The sequence below is a fragment of the Pinus tabuliformis genome, chromosome 1_1 (assembly GCF_031772625.1).
Source record: "Pinus tabuliformis cultivar Carrire ecotype Pingquan chromosome 1_1, CPIR1, whole genome shotgun sequence".
Taxonomy (NCBI): domain Eukaryota; kingdom Viridiplantae; phylum Streptophyta; class Pinopsida; order Pinales; family Pinaceae; genus Pinus; species Pinus tabuliformis.
Genome location: NC_142297.1, coordinates 617926738 through 617945440, shown reverse-complemented (window position 1 = coordinate 617945440; position 18703 = coordinate 617926738). Strand labels below are relative to the sequence as shown.

The following is an 18703-nucleotide window of genomic DNA, read 5'->3' as shown; positions in this document are numbered from 1 at the left end:
ACAAATCCTTTACTTTTTTACTCACCAAAACATGTAACTTTTGTAAACTCTTGCAAAGGGATTAACACCATTAACTTATCTTTCCTACATAAAAAGATATATTCTTTCCAAAGAAGGTTCCTATGACTTATCTATGTGCATTTCATCTATGCATAGGTTATTATATTTTCTCATAACTAAGTATTGTTTTTCAAGAGAACTATCTACCCATGAGAATATTTCACAAATTACCCTCTTTAATCTATATTCACTTCCAGGAAAATAACTTGGATAAATATTCACTTCCAAGAAAATAACCTAGATAAGAAAAGAGTATGCATCCTATCTTTTCTTAGATAAAAGGTATTTGCATTGTTATATAAAAACAAGAAAGATTACTCATACATAAGGTAGTTATTAAGAACTACACGCATTAATATATTTTCTTTACCAAGAAAACATATAAACTAATCAATCTTTAACTACATGCATTAATATATTTTCTTTACCAAGAAAACATATAAAATAATCAATCTTTAATTGCATGCATTAATATATTTTCTTTACCAAGAAAACATATAAAATAATCAATCTTTAATTGCATGCATTAATATATTTTCTTTACAAGAGGAATATATAACCTTAATCTACATGTAGTTATATATTAAATTACCCATACTAAGGTTATTTAAGTAAAAACCCTCTTTAGGTTATTCAAGTAAAAACCCTATGAAGAATACCTGGTATCACGTAGGAATTTGCAGAGGGAACCAAAAGTGAGATTCTCAATCGTCTGGACATTTAATACTTTGCTTTCAGGGTGCATAAGTTTTCTTCCCTCGGTGCGTTGTGGTTCAAGAAACATCCACAGTAGTGAAGTGTTTGCTTGGCCATCCAGTTCACCGTACAATTAGTCAATGAAAACGTAGATCGTGTTGCCTTTGCTATCACAACAAAAACCCACAACAACCAATATGGAGACCTTCAAGGGTTCTAACTGCATCCAGTAACCTACAGGAATTGCCCCTCTGAGCTCCAGAATTGGAAGTGTGGCCAACACAAAGACTATGAGCTCGTCAAGCCACCCAGTTCTCCTCATAAAACTTGCAATCTTCAAGCCAATCTACGAAGCCTTGATGGACTCTTGACTTGCAAATGCATTGTTACAAAACAGCATAGCTGAAATCACCAAAGAAGCTGAGAATAATGCACATGTCTTTATGATACTCCATTGCAATATTCGTTGGAGAGTCTGAAAGCCCTGCTCCGAGCTGGAGGGGCCTGGGCTCTCCAAGTATTTATCCTTGGCTCTCCGGATTGTCATCCAAACCCGAGCTTGTTAGCGGGCCTTGTGAGATGCAGATTCGGGGCCCATGGGCCCAGACCTCTGTTAAGTCCAAGATTGTGGAGAGTTTGGGGCTGAGAAGTTATTTGAAGAGATTTCGAGTACAACATCATTATTGTATAGGAAGCGCAGGATGTGATCGCTGCAAGCGCCATTTCCATCCATGAAGAACACGAATATTCAGAATGTATAGCCCTTTCACCCCTTTTCTCCCTCATTCCGTTTTTACAAATATCAAGAATCAATTTTGTAACTGATGCATAACTTTAAAATTACTATTTCATAACTGTTTAATTTTACATTGAGTATTTATGATAGGAATATTACAACGTTTAATTCGGGGGCTACTTCCACATTATTTCTTGCCGCAGGCAGAGATATCCTATTCGATCTCTTTAGGAAATGAAATGACAGGCGGGAGGCATCTTCCTATTGCTAGGGTGGGTCAAACAAGGCATTTTCTAATAAGATCCTTAAATAAACAACAAATTGTATCACAAATAAATTTAAATAAAATAATTAATAAAAAATAAAAATTAATGGATTAAAATTACACTTTAATTTATTGAATAATATTTCATAATTTGATTAAATTAATATAAAATAAATCTAATACCTACTGCATTATCCCTGACCTAGCGGCAAGGATAATAAAGGATTGAACTTCGTTTTTGTTCTTAAGAGAATTCTGCATGAAAACATCACTTGCTCGGTGGAAGATGCAATCACCACTCTCCCTGAATCCATAGATGAAAAGATTAGACATGATTGTGCATTGGTGTTGCGTAAAACTAAATTGCTAAAAATAAATTTAAATAAAGAGGAATTGATTGCTCACAGTGTACTCAAAAGGACCCAAAAAAAAATTATGAAATTGAAGGCAGATCAGGGAAGCTCCACAGTGATCATGGATATTGAGGAATACCATAAAAAGGATGGAGCATATAACTACAAGTGGGAGCTAAAATAAATTTCCAAAGATCCTAGCAACAAGGTGATAAAGGACATTATGAAAGCCATACAAAACTCGTCTTTGGATGATAACATTAAAAAAACGATCATTTCTAAAAATCTTATCTTACCTTGTGTTATGCCCCTATACCAATAGGTGTCATATATCATGATTGACTTGATGAAGCTATGTAATATGTTCATACCTTTACTTTTTGCAAAGGTTTTTCATATTTGTAAAAAATCAAAAAAAAATTAAAATGTAAAGAGGGTATACCGTAAAAGAAAAATCAAAGGGTGAAAAGAATAAAAGATGGTAAAAAAATGAAAGAAAATGAACCCCAACAAAAGCAAAGATCAGGAAAGTGTGCAAGTCTAAATACCACTACTTTTTCACTTTTTGTATAATAAACAATTGTGTGCAGCTTGTCACTTATGCCACAATTCATGAATAGTCAAACAGTTTAAACTTGACTAGTTCATATTTCAATTTCATGTTGTAGAAATAGAGAATAAAGGTCTGACCAAACAGTTTAATCTTGGCAGATAAGTAGATAGGTAGAGTGAAAAAGGATCTCAACAGTATAGTCTGAGCTCTTGGATGTAATAAGTGTAAATTTAGATAGCTATCACTATGTAAAAGAAAAGAAAGTGTGAAAAGGGTTTTCCAGTCTAAGTGCACCTTAATAAAGAAGTGAAAATGCTAGGATAAAGTAGGTAGGGTAAGTAGATGATGGTTTCAAAATAGATGTGTGGTGAATGGTTAAGTTTAATGCTTAAATCTTTTGCTTTCATCACTTTTACAAAGCACAACTCACATTAGAAACATCACATCAAGGAAACAAAGTCAAATTAATTAACTTCCTTACTCCATTTCCCCCTATAAATTCACTAATTTCCCCTAAGTGCTAAAGGTACCTATAAACAAGTTAGTGGGGCTCAGAGCATTTCTCTGACTTCTGGAGGGACCGGACCCTCGGCCCAACAATTTGTACTGCCTAAAGTACTTAAGCCCATTCATCAATAATCACACCCCTTCATAAATCATTCATTCCCTTGATAAAGTTTTCCTAAGTAAAATCCTATTTTACTTAGGGAAATTAAAATATTTTTCATAAAAACCATCATTTCTCACTTAGCCTAAGTTTAAATATACACATGGGAGTGTTTTAGACTTAGCGTTTTTTACATTCAATATCATATTAACTACTAACTTATATTATTAAGTAATTCCCCTATAAAAATCTACCCACTCCCATATTATTCTAACTATGTAAAAACCCCAAATACTTATATATCCCGCCCCCCAGTTAAAATATAACCATAATACGTTTTTAAATGGGATTAATTAGTTAATATGTAACTAATTAAGAACCCCAACCCTGCCATATTAAATATAAGGATTAATTAACCCCCACGGTTGATTAATAACTTTCACGACCAATCCCGTCGCTCCCGATATAATTAAAAAACACTTAATTATGTTGGGCCCGCCCTCATTAAACTCCCGTCACATCACCTCCCTGATAACCATCCGATCAAGCCCCCCACATCCAATGGCTGTCGTGCATATCGCACGGCCCTCTGCGACCGAACGTTAGAGCGCAATCGCGAAGCGGTTTTGTGAACAGTGCCCTCGCCACGCGTCGCTCATCATATGGAATCGCTTACTCAAGCCCAAATACCGCCTCCCCTCCATGAGCGGTGCGATAAAAACCACTTACCACCTCCTACTAAATGACAAAACATCAAATCCTCCTGCTAACGCCACCCGTCCAAATCCCGAAGCCCACCAAATTCTTGACTTTGTATAAAAAACAAAAGAAATCATTTCGTCGTTTTATTCTGCAAAAATATACATCCATGCAAACTTAATGACGAGATCAACCAGCTCATGCTCCCAGCCGCCAACCAACTTCAAAATTTGCAGTTGACGCCGCTCAAAGTCCTCCATTCACACCCAGTGTACCTGCATTTCGTTGCTCGTCCCTAAAAGAAGGTATTTACCAATTCCCGATAAGAAACCCTCTGAATACTTACTTTCTCTGCAAATTAATTAAAAAGAATCCCAATTCACCGTAATTCAATTACCACACTTGAAATTCAAGTTCCCCAGACCCTTTGTTTCACCAATTTTACAAAGCAAAACCCCAATTTCCTATCTGAATCCACAAGAACCAGAATGGAAACCCCGATAGCCCTAAATATTGCACCCATTACCACCACTCACCATGATTTAGACTATCTGCCCCTGGCACATAAGGATTTTCAAATAAAAGACTAAAGCATTGATAAAGACCATCTAAAAGTCTTTTGCCAATGTTGGGATAATCACTGGAATGGCAATGATACCTTAGGACTGTGGGAATCCAATCTCCCAATGTATTTTCTCCCCTCTGTGCACATTTTCCCTGACATTATCCATCAGTGCCATGCAAATTATGACCCCAACCTCAGAGCAATGATGTCTCCCACTCAAATCGTCCTCTTCACAATAACTGCTGACTCAATCAATGAAATGCTGCAATTTCATCCTATTCAAGCCCCCACCCCCATTTCCCTCGGAGATTTGCTTGAGAAATCTACTAAATTATCCCAATCTGAACTTAGTCGTCTCTGCCAGAATTTCATATTAAAGGAGTATCAACCTAAAGATCCTCCTCCTTATATGTCAGTTTTATTCACAGAAACAGGCAGAGTTGTAGTTGATATGATATCTGCAGTCATGGGATTTAATACTAGTGAATATGTAGATGAATTGACCTTAGTTTTGATGTCCATCTTTACCCCTGGTCAGCCCCTACTGTCAAGTACGATTATGCTTCATTTATTGCTGAGAAAATCCATGACTAGTTCATGAGACTGGAAGATGAGAAGGTTTTCAAATATTCCACATTCATATATCACCTCATCCTCTACTATCAATCTAACAAGTTCCCATTTTCTGTCAATAAACTTGATACAAAGGGTAACCCAAGGTCAGTTATTTTTTGGACTTCAATCTTCCACCATTCTTTTGCTTGTCCCTATTCATATAATGAGTTCATTGACCAATTTGTCCACCCAGTAACTACCATGCTGACAAGAAATCCTCCTCCTAGGATTAGTGATGAAATCAAAAGGATCCTTCAGCTCTCCAAACAGTACAGGGTAGGTGACTGGTACTTGTACCAGAATCGCACAGAGATCAGGGTATATGGTTGCGAGCTTTCCCCATTCAAGCTACCTAAATATGTTCCAATGAGGTTGTTTGCATTGGAGTACTATAGACAAATGATAAACTCAGATCTGATCCACTTTACTAAGGCCAAGAAGAAAGCACAAATAAGAATTAAGGATCACTTAGGCCCGTTTATCTGCAACAATAGGGAAGCATGGAAAACAGCAAAACAAATCCTAGAAGACCACATGAAATTAAACAAAAGTTTTAGTTGGACTCCATATGACCCCCACAGTTTCATCTGTGATAGGAGAATGAAAAATAGACTATCGACATATTTTCATCACAGAATTCTAGAGATTGAGCAATATGCTAACATGGATGAATGGAGGAGAGGGACTCTTGTAGAGATGGATAGTGATCATGTCAATGTAGAAAATGTCATGAAAAATCTAGAAAAGACACTTGACCTGGACTCTTTTGAAAAGGTGCCAGTTGAGACTTCTCACAAACCAGCGCTAGGGACTAGTGCCTCAACAGCTGATACCTTTCAAAGGCACTCACAGGAGACTAGTACACCACTTGCAGAGACATCATAGGGAAGAGAACAAGAGACCAAAACTCCAGCAACAGGGCAATCAAACATGTCAAAGCAGCCTGAAACCTCTCAAGAACAGGCTCAAACACAGACTCACCCAACTCAAGTTAACATGGGAGAGCCCCCAATTTCGTAGACTCCTCTGAATGAGGAAAAGAGCTTAAAGAGAGATAGGGAAGTAGCTACCCCTACCAGTGGTCCATCAGATCAGCCTGGTGCTAAGAGGCACAGGCTAAATCCTCATTCAGAAGAAGAATTTTTTGAAGAAACTACAGGGAGTCAGAGGAAAGAAGGTGCAGACAGTCAGCATACTTTCCCAGCAAGTGGGACACCTTCTAGCTCACAAAGACAAGAGTTGGAAAGACAGAAAAGTGCTGAAGTATCATCCTTCAGGCCTTCAGCTAACAAGTCCCTAGACATTAAAGAAAAATTCAAAGAAATAAAAGCTAGAAATGAACCATTAAGGGTCCAAGTCTACAATCAGTATTTGAAGATGGCTCCTACCAATCAAAATAGGTTGATGTTAGCCTATGACATCAAGGAAGGAAAAATGCAAATGAGCTTCTTTAAGCCCAAAGTACAACAGCCTCGGACAATTGCAGAATACCTCAAAACTGATTTTGAGGTCATGGCCAAGGACATTCACCCCCTAGATCAGATTGAATTACATAAGCAGACAGGGGAGATGGTGTATTCCACCTTGACAAGTAAAGCCATGATGGCTCACAGATTAGAGAATTCTTTGAACAATACCACTGCTCAGCTACAACTAGAAAGAGCCTCCTCACAAGCTAAAGATAATAGAATCAAATCACTGGAAGAATTGGTTATTGGATTGGGTCATAACGCAAAAGATGTAAAAGATGTAGAGGCCTTGATAAAGAAAAAAGATGAAGACGTAGCTGCCTTGAGAAAGCAGTTAAAGTTTCCTCCATCAAGGCATCCACAAATTGCTAAAGTTATTCAAAAGAAATCTGAAGAAGAGCATATGGACCTAGTCCTCAAGCTAAATGAACGGTTGAAGGAGACTGAGCAGGAATTATAAAAATCATTAAAGAGAAAGTAGAGTGAGTCGACCTCTCAGCCTCAAAATGTAATACTAGTGGTCTCCACGGCAGTCCCCTCAACACTTGCAATAGCTCTGGCACCAAATGTCCCTTTGGTCACAGCAGAAGCAATCACAGGTACAAGCACAGGTATAGTATAGGCAGAAACTTCAGGTCAAAGCACTGAAGAGTTAATCAAGTCAATGGAGGAAATGAAACTCCAAGTTTCTGAACTCCAGAAGGTAAAGGAAAAATTTGTCACTTTAGAGCAGAAGTATGATGTTTCAAAGATTAATTTTGCTGAAGAAGTGAGGAAAAATAAAGGCTTAGCTCAGCAAGTAAAAACATTGGAAAAATATCTCACTTTTGAAAAGCCTTTAACAGATATTAGGAAAATTCTATGGACCAACATCACTCAGTCAATAAATGATGTTTGGTCATCCATACAAATTATTTTTGAACAGATTGACCTGGTGAAAGTGGCTCTTCAAGAGATTCAGAAAACTAAGGAAGAGCTAGGAGGGAAGCCTGAGGAAGCTATCAGGCTAATAAACTTTTTGAACAGTAGAAATAAGTACCAGCTAGAAGAGCTGAATATTGAGGATAGAACTGGGACTATCCTAGAAATCAAGAAGGTATTGACCAAAAGGTCTCTGATGTAGAACTTAGAAAGAAAATGTCAGAACATGCAGGAGGACATTGATGAATTTATGGAAAAGTTTGGCATTTTACAGAGCAAAGGACTTCCCAGTCCTCTAGTGATTAATGATAAATTGATGAGGCATGAGGATTATATTGAAAAATTGGGTCAGTATGCAAATAACCAGGCCAGTTCATCAGCTAGTGCATCTGCACCCAAGGCACTCCCTATAGGCAGAGTTCTCTATGACAGTCTAGAGAACCTTTTTTATGTTGAGCAAGAATTAAAACATTTGTTTCCAATGCAGCCTAATTTTGTAAAATACACAGACGCTGATGAAATCTTCAGGAAGCTACAAAGGACCAGGATACCAAAGGAATATTGGTGGACAGATATGACAGAAATTTTATAATTTACCTTGGTAAAAAAGTAAATTTTCAGTATTTACCATAGTAAATTTTGGTAAAAGAAGGTGAATAAGGATAAGCAGGTAAAGAGTATCAGTAAAAAGATTAAAAGAAAACAGCTAGCACAGAATTACGAGAAAGACAGTAAGATGCTCAATCATAGGGCCTGCCTCCAGCTCATTCACAAAAACAGGGACAGCAAGCCATCAGTTCACTTTAGCTTCTATCTTCGAGACCATCTGTCTCTACTTTTATGTAACATATAGTTAGTTTTCCTAGATTATATCTCTCTCAATTATGAGATACTTTGTTACTTCCTCATTCGAAGTACTTAGTGTGGATTCTTAAACATTTCTGTAGACTTATTATTTTGGAATAAAGTGTTGTTGAACAACTCTTGTATGGCTAGCTAGATGAAGAAATAAAGCAAAGGACTTTTTACAGGATTCATGTGTCAAACATTGGACAAATAAGTATTCTATATCTTATGTGTTATTGTTTTCTGGTTTAATATTTCATTTGTGTTTCATATCTAAATAAGAAACGAAAAAGTATATTTCAGAAAGTGCTTTATTGCAATCTGTCTTTAAAATCGTTTTTATTCTAAATGTTTTCTTCTAAGCTATCATAGGCAGGGAATTCTTAACTGCTCCTTGCTTCTTAGTTTATCATTGTGGTCATTTAATAAGAAATTCTTAATTGCTTTTTATTAGTGATCACCCAATTTCCCTCTTCTTAAAATTTGTTGAAGGATTCTTAACTGCCCTTCTTCCCTTTTGAGACCATCTCACCCTTTCAAGTTACCATTTGTCCCTTGTTTAGCTATCTTGCCCTGTGAAGCCCTCCTTTGTTGAATCATCTTAATCCAATTAAGCCATCTTCAGTTGACTCCATAGCCCAATGGCCTGAGATACTTTGTTCTATCCATCTGCTCCTGAATTCCACTATCCAACACAATCAAAACCCCCAAGCTTTCATACCTAGCCTAATATCCTATAAAACAAAGCTAAATCTTAAAGAGAGAGCCCTCTCTGAGTACATATTGGCTAGATTCTGTACTTAAAAGTTGGTTTGTGGTTACCTCGGACCCCTTTCCTTCTTCTGACAACTTCAAGGAAAATCTGAGTGATAACACCTTGCATATATGGTCTACCTAAAGTTCACAAGGAAGGTTGTCCTCCAAGGCCTATTGTGAATGAAATAGCTTCTCCTTCATATGGTTCAGCAAAATTTTTAGCTAGGAAACTCAAGTGCCATGTTGGAAAAACATAATCATTCGTTCAGGACTTTGCACACTTCATATCTAATTTAAAATCTACCTCTTTAAAAGAATATCACTTTTTTGTTAGCTTTGATGTAACAAAATTATATATTAGGGTTCCTATGGAAGAAGTTATAAAATTCATTATAAAATTAAGTGATGATGAAATTGCTACCTCGTAAAAATATGCTTAAGGTAAACTTATGTCAGTTATAGGGGGGCATTTATGAGAAATCTGAGGCATCACTATGGGATTTCCACTCTCCCCCGTGGTTGAAAATATTTTCATGGAATCATTTGAAGAGAAAACCATAAACTCTTTCCCTCTAAATCTAGTTTACTGGAAAATATTTGTGGATGGCACTCATTTCATTTGGCCTCATGGCAGAGAAAAGTTTTCACACCATGGAATTAGAGGAAAATGGAGAACTATCATTCCTTGATATTCTTCTCTCCAAAAAGCAAGATGGTGGGCTAGCTCATAAAGCTTATCGTAAGAAAACCCACATTGATAGATATATTCAAGTATACTCTCACCGCCACCCCTCTCAAAACATTGGACTAATAAGAACCCTTGCTATTAGAGCTAAGAAAATATGTGACAATGATCACTTAAATAATGAACTCAAATTAATAAACATGTATTCAAAGATCATGGGTACAATGAAAATCTTATTAATAATACTACCAAAAACTCTCTTGATAACAATAAGCAAAAAACAAATAAGAATGATTTTATTAAAACTATCAAGCTTCCATATATCAAGGGTACTACATAAAATATTTCCAATATATTTAACAAAAACCATATTAGGGTTGCCTTCTCTCCTCCCAACTCCTTACAAAAAATGTTGGATCATTCGAAAGAACACGCTGATCCTAAAAGAAACAAAGGTGTCTATTTGATCCCTTCTGGATGTGGGAAAGTTTACATTGGAGAAACTGACCGCTTTGTCCAGGCTAGGCTTAAGGAACATTGTGTTGATATCATTCATGATAGATTTAAGAATTATGCATTAGTTGAACACTCAAAAGCAACCAAACACCTCATATGCTTAGAGAATGTCAAATTTATCACCTCTATTGATCACTATTCCAAAAGAAAAATTAAGGAGACCTTGGAGATAGAAAAAAATCCTAACAACTTTAATCGTGATGATGGATGGAAACTCAATAAATCTTGGTCACCCATTATAAACGTCATTATCACTAATCAATATTAATTTACTTCAAATTAATTACATTATTACTAATCTAATTTAATTACATCATTCTAATTTTCATTAAATTAATATACATTATTTTAATTATTACTTCTTTTATCACATTATTTTTTAATATTATTATTGTAATGATTAATACATTAATCATTATAATCATTAGTTATTATAATCATTATAATAATTAATTATTATATTCATTATATTCATCAAAATTATAGTCATTAGAATTATTATTATTAATCTATCTTATTATTTTCATTATAATATTATTTCATTTTCAATTATCATTAGTACATTAATCACATTACAATCTAATTTTCATTACATCATTATAATTTTCATTAAATTAATAAACATTATTTTAATATTATTATAATAATGATTAATATTAATCATTATAATGATTAATTATAATAATTAATTATTATATTCATTATAATAATGATTAAAATTATTTTTAGTAGATTAATTACATTACATTCTTTTAATTATTATATTCTAATTTTAGCTACATGTTTAATTAACTTTGCTTCACTCTTTTTAATTATTATTATTAATTATATTAACTACTTTACATTATTTACTTCTCTTTTATTTAATTTGGCAGACATAAGGCCTTTAATATTATAGATTAATCACTATTTATTTACATATTTGGTTAAATACAAGATTATTTTGTGGATCTCCTGAAGATGGGTTGTGATACTTAGCCTGAAACATCGATAGAAAATTTCTCCATGCTGGATTCCAAACACTCTTCAAAATAAATATAAAAGCAATAGAAATGAATGTAATGCATAGTAAAGAAAATTACCTAATTTGGTCTTTGTGATGCACACGAAATGCTTGTGAAAATGCCCCCACCTTTCATAATCCAATTAGGAATTGATTTTATTTGTGGAAGGAAAATGATGACGGAACTTGGAGATTTGAATAATGCTCCTACTTTTTCGAATCCAATCCAGAATTGATTTGATGTGTGGAAGGATAATGGTGACTAAACTTGAGAATTCAAAAGAATTGTATTGTACATTGTATATTTAGTGAAAAGTAGAACTGATGCTTTGAAGGGAGAAATGAGAAATTAATTTTACTAATTTTTACTTTTTTTAACTTGGTCATAGTGCAAGATGTATATTGAAAAAAAGCACTAATGTATCCAAGGAAGGTATGATAAATGTTGGAAAATAAATTCTCTGATACCAATTATTAGACCCGTTGAACACTACTAAAAGGGGGGTGAATCACTATTGTGCTCTATGATCAACTTATACCATTTTTTCATTTTCTTACACAATAACTGGATCATTAATATTTAGCAGCACATCACAATATATAAGAAACCAATAATATAACCATGATCATATAAGCATCATATCAAAGAACATAACCATGAGATCATCAAAGCAAATAAACATAGGAGCAACCAACAATAACATCACCATACATAGAAATATAAGATATAAGGTGGAAAACCAAAGGGTAAAAACCACCATCAGCTGATAGTCTTCATCTTCATCTTTCTTATTAATATTCAAATATTCTTTTACATATGATCACTGGCCACCACTAGTGTGCAAGCCACAACTTTCCAATCACGTGAGCGCCACTCACTCTAGGCCACTACCTATATGAACTTTGTAGACCACCACTCCCTCGACTTTACAAGCCACTACCTATTTGAAACCACCACTCCCTCGAATTTACAAGCCACTACCTATTTGAAACCACCACTCCCAAGTTCTCAGGTCTCTAACTGAAGGATGTCACTACACCCTATCACAACAAGACACTACTTGCCTCACTAAAGGCCCAAACTTTTAATATCTTCTCATGGGCCTCATTTCATCTATTTTTAAACTATGGTCCATACATACAATAAGCTTATCAACAATTGAATAAAAACATATGCAGCACAACCCTCTCCAACACGATCAATTTCTACAACACAAACTCAACCAATACATTAGCCCAACATCATCTACACATGATAATAGAAACATAGAAATATGTCCATGGAAGCATATACAAATCTTTGCATCATCAACAACAAGCAACAATATAAACTGGTATTCATATAAGATATAACAGTTACTGAATAATATGTAACCCCTACAATCAAAAACATGTTAGAAACTCCATAATAATGGCATCACTATAAGTTTGTATTTAAACAATATTTTGACATGAGTTATGTGCACAATATAGACTTTATCTATGCAACTGATCAATGTGCACTCTGTTACAAGAGTATCAAAAAATCTATTGCACCGATATCACTCCTCTCTCCATTAGCTCTCAATTTTCTACAATATCACTCTCTCTCAATGGAACCAACCTCTCCAACATGAAGCCACCTCCTATATATAGATGATCTGAAGTGATTAAACAATAATAACCTAGAGATATGGAGAGACAAACACTTATATTTAGACTTTGGTAATTTTCTCCTTGACTTGATCCTCCATCATCTTCATTCAACGAGAGACTTATCCTTACCTTAATTACCTTCTAGAATGAAGACTAACTCAAGTTGACTCTAAGCACCAAATACCATGTGTAAAAACCATAGAAAATGTCCCTAGAACTGATTGGAATGAACACAATTTGGGAAATCCACCTGTAGGTTGTAACACACCCTCTACTCTCAATATTGTGTTATAACATAGATGATTGGCTCTCTGGGGTGTGCTATAACGCAGTTTTTCCACCTACTCAACTGTGTTACCCTGATTCTCTAACCAAACCTTTGTCAAATTATTCCAACACTTCCAAAACTTGTTCATCTTCCTCTATAAGCATATCCAAAACTTGTAGAGCCTCTGCAAACATCAGAAACACCTAAAATACATGTAATCAGGCCCCTGATCATCATGACAAATACTCCAAGCTAATTGACATCAATGCCAACACAATTGACTCCATGGTTGACTCCTTAGGTAGACATATGTTGTAGCGGCTACAGCCACCCTCCACAATTTTGCCTATGCTTCGATTTTGGAGCTTTCCTTACTATCCATAGTAGCTCATCTCGCACTTATCTAGGTATTCATACTTTGATTAAGAATTATATTTTCATTTTCTCTTGTGTTTGTTAACTTATTTGGTTCTTCTAAGTCACAAATTGATCTCCCAACTTGGTCTCAAAACAGTTCTGAACTTGCCTCCAGAATATGCACAATCCTTGAGGGCAAGCAACCTTGATGATGGGAATTGTGTAGTCCTGACTTCCAATGAGCCTTGAGCTCATAAAATGCACAGTTATGGGAGGCACGCCAGAATTGAGCGCAAAAATCACGCAACCCTCATTAAGCTCAGAAACAGCGCAGTGCACTGAGCCAGAAAGTTTCCTAGTTCTCTAAAACTGCACAATCTCTCCTGGCAGTGTGCATGGCAAGTTTCCCCAAGAAAAATAAAAAAGAAAAAAAGTAAAAAAACATCCATAAAAAAATAGGGATCTACTTTTAGTATCCCAAAGGAGGCAGCTGCGCTATTTTACAAACTTCTGCCAAGTGTTGCTTTTTCCTTGATTTTAGGCATGCACATCATAAACCCTAATTTGTCCAAATCTATTTAATTGAAACTTCTATAGCTCATTTTCACATTCGATCTTGGAGCTCTAGCATTATTGAGGAGATCAAGGAAACTTCGGTGTAATCGTCAACACTTTTCTAAGTGAGTTTTGCTTTAGTCATATTTTGCCACTTTTTTTGTCGCTTTTTGTTGTTTAGCTTGTGTGAGTGTTGTTTAAATTGTTCATCTTCATGGTTGCTGGCGTTTTGACTTGTTTTAACTTATAGAAGTGTTTTTTTAAGTTATAGATTGCCTTTCCCAAGTGTCACATTAGTTTTCCTATTTTTGCACCAATGGTCATCGTTGCAGCAACTCTCCTCACATACTTCATTTTCCTTATATTTGATCAATTGCTACACTTGATTCACATGCATTTATTTACACTTAGTCATATATGCACTCAGCCTCACACTATCTCTCAAATATGCTTGTTTTCACACTTCCCTTGGGTAGATATGGGTTTCCTTGGCTAGTTTTCACTTTGCACAACTAGCACTACGCAATTATGAGGCTCAAGCCACAAGCTTGGCCTCTGGAGTTGCACAGTGTGCAGTCCAAGCTGGCTCCAACTATTCATTGTGCATTTCCAGGATCTAGTCTATCAACTTGGCCATTGAGACTGCACAATGTGCAATCTCTCCCAAGACTATGCCTAGGCTGAACTGCGCATTGCGCAGTTTCAACCATTAGGCTTCCACCTTGGCTATTGAGAATGTGCAGTGCACAGTTCCCATAGGAAGCCAATCCCCCTTGTCAGGAAAAATTACACAATCCTTCCCATCTATTGCCTGTTTTTCTACTTGAACTTACCTTGTAAGTTGTTTTTCTTAAAATTGACATTTGCTTGTCGTGAGTGTCCTTTCTATCCCACAGGGATAGGAGTTGTTGAGAACCTCTCCAACAGTCACTATTACCATGGAATCTAAGAGAGTTTCATCAAAGGAAACCATTGAGAGAAGTATTGGGGAAGAAGTTGAGAAAACATCCATTAAGTTTCTAGTGTATGCAGATACTCAATTGTTTCTAGAGAAGGGATCATCACTGACATGGGAATATATTAAAGATACTTTTGCAAAGGACTTTGAGGCAGATTTAGAGGACCGGTAGGTTTATCTTAGCATCAGGCACTCAGGGCTATACAAGGTTGCATGTAAGTATCCTGCGTTCTCGTGTGCAAATATATCAACTGCATTGTCTCACGTATGGATGAATAGACAATGACATTGAGAAGTGCCAAAGGGAATAAGCTTGCCACGTTCCGGGAAGAAGACTTTCAACAGATCTATCACTTGCCTGAGTCAGTAAAGCACATGGACTCAATTTTTTATGCCACCCACATCTATGTGAAGACAAGGGACATTGTCAAATGCTAGGTGAAAGAGCCATCAAAGTTTCAATAGACACCCATCCATGTGTACAAGACAAAGTCTCTCAAGAAGGCTTACCATCTCTTGGTTATCTTTGCTTGCAGAATCCATGGTCAAGAGATCACTAAAACCTTTCCTGAAGGGTGGGCAGTCTTATTGGACCAGTTGTTGAACGATGGGAGGTCGTTCAATTAGTTGGATCTTTTGGCTCAACAATTGAAGGCCCATGTAGCAAAAGCTCAAAATCCATCCAAGGGTGAGCAAGCAAGATTATATATATTTGGATAATTACTAGATGCAATCTGAGCACAACAATAGTTCCATGGCATGAAATGGACATGGACACCGTGAGAGACCACCATGAGCATCTATTGCAAGCTTCTTTCAGAACGCAGTTATTGAGGAGTAATGGAACTACTAACTGACCACTTTATCATCCCACTGTACAAGCTTACCTTTGAACAAGTTCCACCTTGCATGTCACGGGAAGCAATGGAGGCGATAAAAGACATCACAAATTGGTATGACTCACCAGGTGGCACCTTCATTAGAGTGTTTGATGGAGAGAAGACTTTGCATGTCTTACCAAGGTATGTCACTGACAAAATGATCATGCAAGAATCATCATACCATCTCACTACAAGGTTATCAACAGCACTGCATAGGAAGAAGAAAGCACCATGGCCCACTCTTCCTTTGTAGATCGAATTATACGAGATAAAGACCTTGAAATTTGCAGATGTTGAGGCTAAGGAAATTAATCCATATGATCCTTGTAGTATTTGTAAGGACCATTGTACGGGAGTTTACTTTTTGTGGATTGGTGAGGCATTTCATTGGCTAGAGGAGGATCCTTTGAGGTACTGCTACAATGCCTCCAGACTCAATGAGTTGATCAGTTTAGTAAGGACTTCATAGGCTACTCCACAGACAACAACAACTCTAGAAGAAACAACAATAGAAGGAAAGAATCCCATGCAAGACAAGGGAAAGAGGAATATTGCTGACAGTCCAGAGGGAGAACAACGCTAAAAAATAAAAGCAGATCCTCTTATCGAGAAAGCAGTTTTAGCAGCATAAGAAAAGAGGAAGTAGAGGATACAAAGAGTAGAGCAGAGAAAGAGATAACATTAGAGGTTGCAGGAAGCAAAACTCAAGCTATAGGAGACAAAAAAGAAATTGAAGGAAGAACAAGAGTTGAGAAAGAGAGAATGAGAAGAGAAGTAGAAGTAGGAAGAACATGAACAACCAACAGCTGAGGAGGAAGGTGAATAGATGCAGGATCGAGAGCTTGCACAATAGATTGAGAAACTGATCGAAGTGATAGACATGGAGTTGGAATAGGAGCCACAACATGAAGATGTTGACGTAATGCTAAGAGAAACACAAGTCATCCCTCAGTCTCTAGTAGTAGAGACAACTCCAAGCGAGCAAGGAGATGTTGTTCTCCTTGATGATGATCTGGTCCACGGGGGATTCACTCAGTGAACCTCTGACATATCATGTGCGTTCGTGGCATATTAAACAATACCCTTAATTTGACTACATATTGGAAAATCCATCTAAAAATCACATTATTTAACCCCCTACCAATATAAACCCAATATAGCTTCCCAATTTAAAAAACCTCTACTTTCACTAGATATTGTAGGTATCCATTTTTTCATTAACATTTTTTACACTCCTTTATATTTTTTCGTTAACTTTGAGCTCCATTTTTTATATTTTCTAATATAAAAACCCTTTACCCCCTATATATCCCCCAATATATTATGTCATTTTTCCTCAATATATATCCCCCAATATATTATGTCATTTTTTCCTCAATATATATCCCCCAATATGAACCCACGTAGTATGATATTGACCCCCCAATGAAGCCCCCGTGATCTGGTCATGGATGTGTACAATCTATCATTCGATGAGTTCAGAAAGAGGAGTGTACAAGAACGGAGGAAGCACTTTCTAGATGATCACGCATCATCTGCATTCATTAGAGAAAGGGTGATAGTGTCAGACACCAGGAAGCATCCAAATTCCATTGTTGAATCCATCTTGGTTTATGCAGGAGCAACGAGATCAAATGTTTAGTATTTTCTGGCCGAGCATGAGAAATTCGCATAGAACTTGCAAGTTTTCAGGCAAGGGGTAGAACAACTCCGAGCAACAGCGCAGAATGCAGTTTCCGCATTGGGGGAGATGAGAGCAATGATACTTGCTAAAGTATCAACACTTGGAGAAACCATGTGGAAGCTCCATGACATGATTGTCACTGTACATAAAGTAGTTTTCCGTTTGCATGCCTTACAGCAACAGTGCAAAGAATTTTTCAAAATTCTCAAAAACATATAGGTTGTCATCGCCTAAGTGCAAGAGTGAACAATGCGATACAAAGGGGCCCTGCTTGACTTAGTGAAGAAAATAAAGCCACAGACAGAGATGGAGAAATAAAAGGTCTAAATGTTGATTCAAAACAACAAGAAACTTGCCTCATTCATTGGCAGCATTCAGGCCTTATATGTACGGTTGTACAACAGTTTGGATGTCTTGGTGAGAACACACCAGATCCCAACAATCGGTTCCCTCACCAAAGCTAAACCCAAGAGCCAAGTCCGGCCTGAAGTTGAAGAGTACTTGGAGCAGCTAGGACAGAATTCCATCAGGGAGGACTTGGATCTGAACACACAGAACATGCATAGTTTCATCGGTGGTCGTGTCAAAGTCAAAAAAATGTTGCTCATGCTTCAGAATGAATTAGACATAGGTTCCAAGACAGTGTATCTAGATACCAAGGAGGCTAGAGTCTGCTTCCAGCAAGACACCATTAAGAAGTTTAGGGACACCATCACATAGTACTAAGCTTGGCACCAATATGTGACCGAGAAGTGGCAAGTGGAGCTCGTTGAGCTAGACTTCTCCCAAACTCCAACATCATATTGTTGTGTCTTATTAGGCTGTCAAGTTGTCTTTACCATATTTTGTCTTATATGGGTACAAGTGTAAAATGCAATATTATTTGTAATTATGTTGTAAGTGAAATTCGAAGCGTAAATATTGGAATATGAAAAGTCATCATGTAATGTAATGTGTTAATTTGTGAAGAAGTTGAAGAGTCATGAGGGTAGTCCAAAGGTCACAAAGGGGGAGTTGAAG

The 18703-nt window shown here is 36.5% G+C and overlaps 1 pseudogene; it reads right to left on the bottom strand.

Moving 5' to 3' along the window:
- Positions 1 to 889: 889 nt before the first annotated feature.
- LOC149214822 (uncharacterized) lies at positions 890 to 1485 on the bottom strand (annotated as a pseudogene).
- Between the last annotated feature and the right edge of the window lie 17218 nt (positions 1486 to 18703).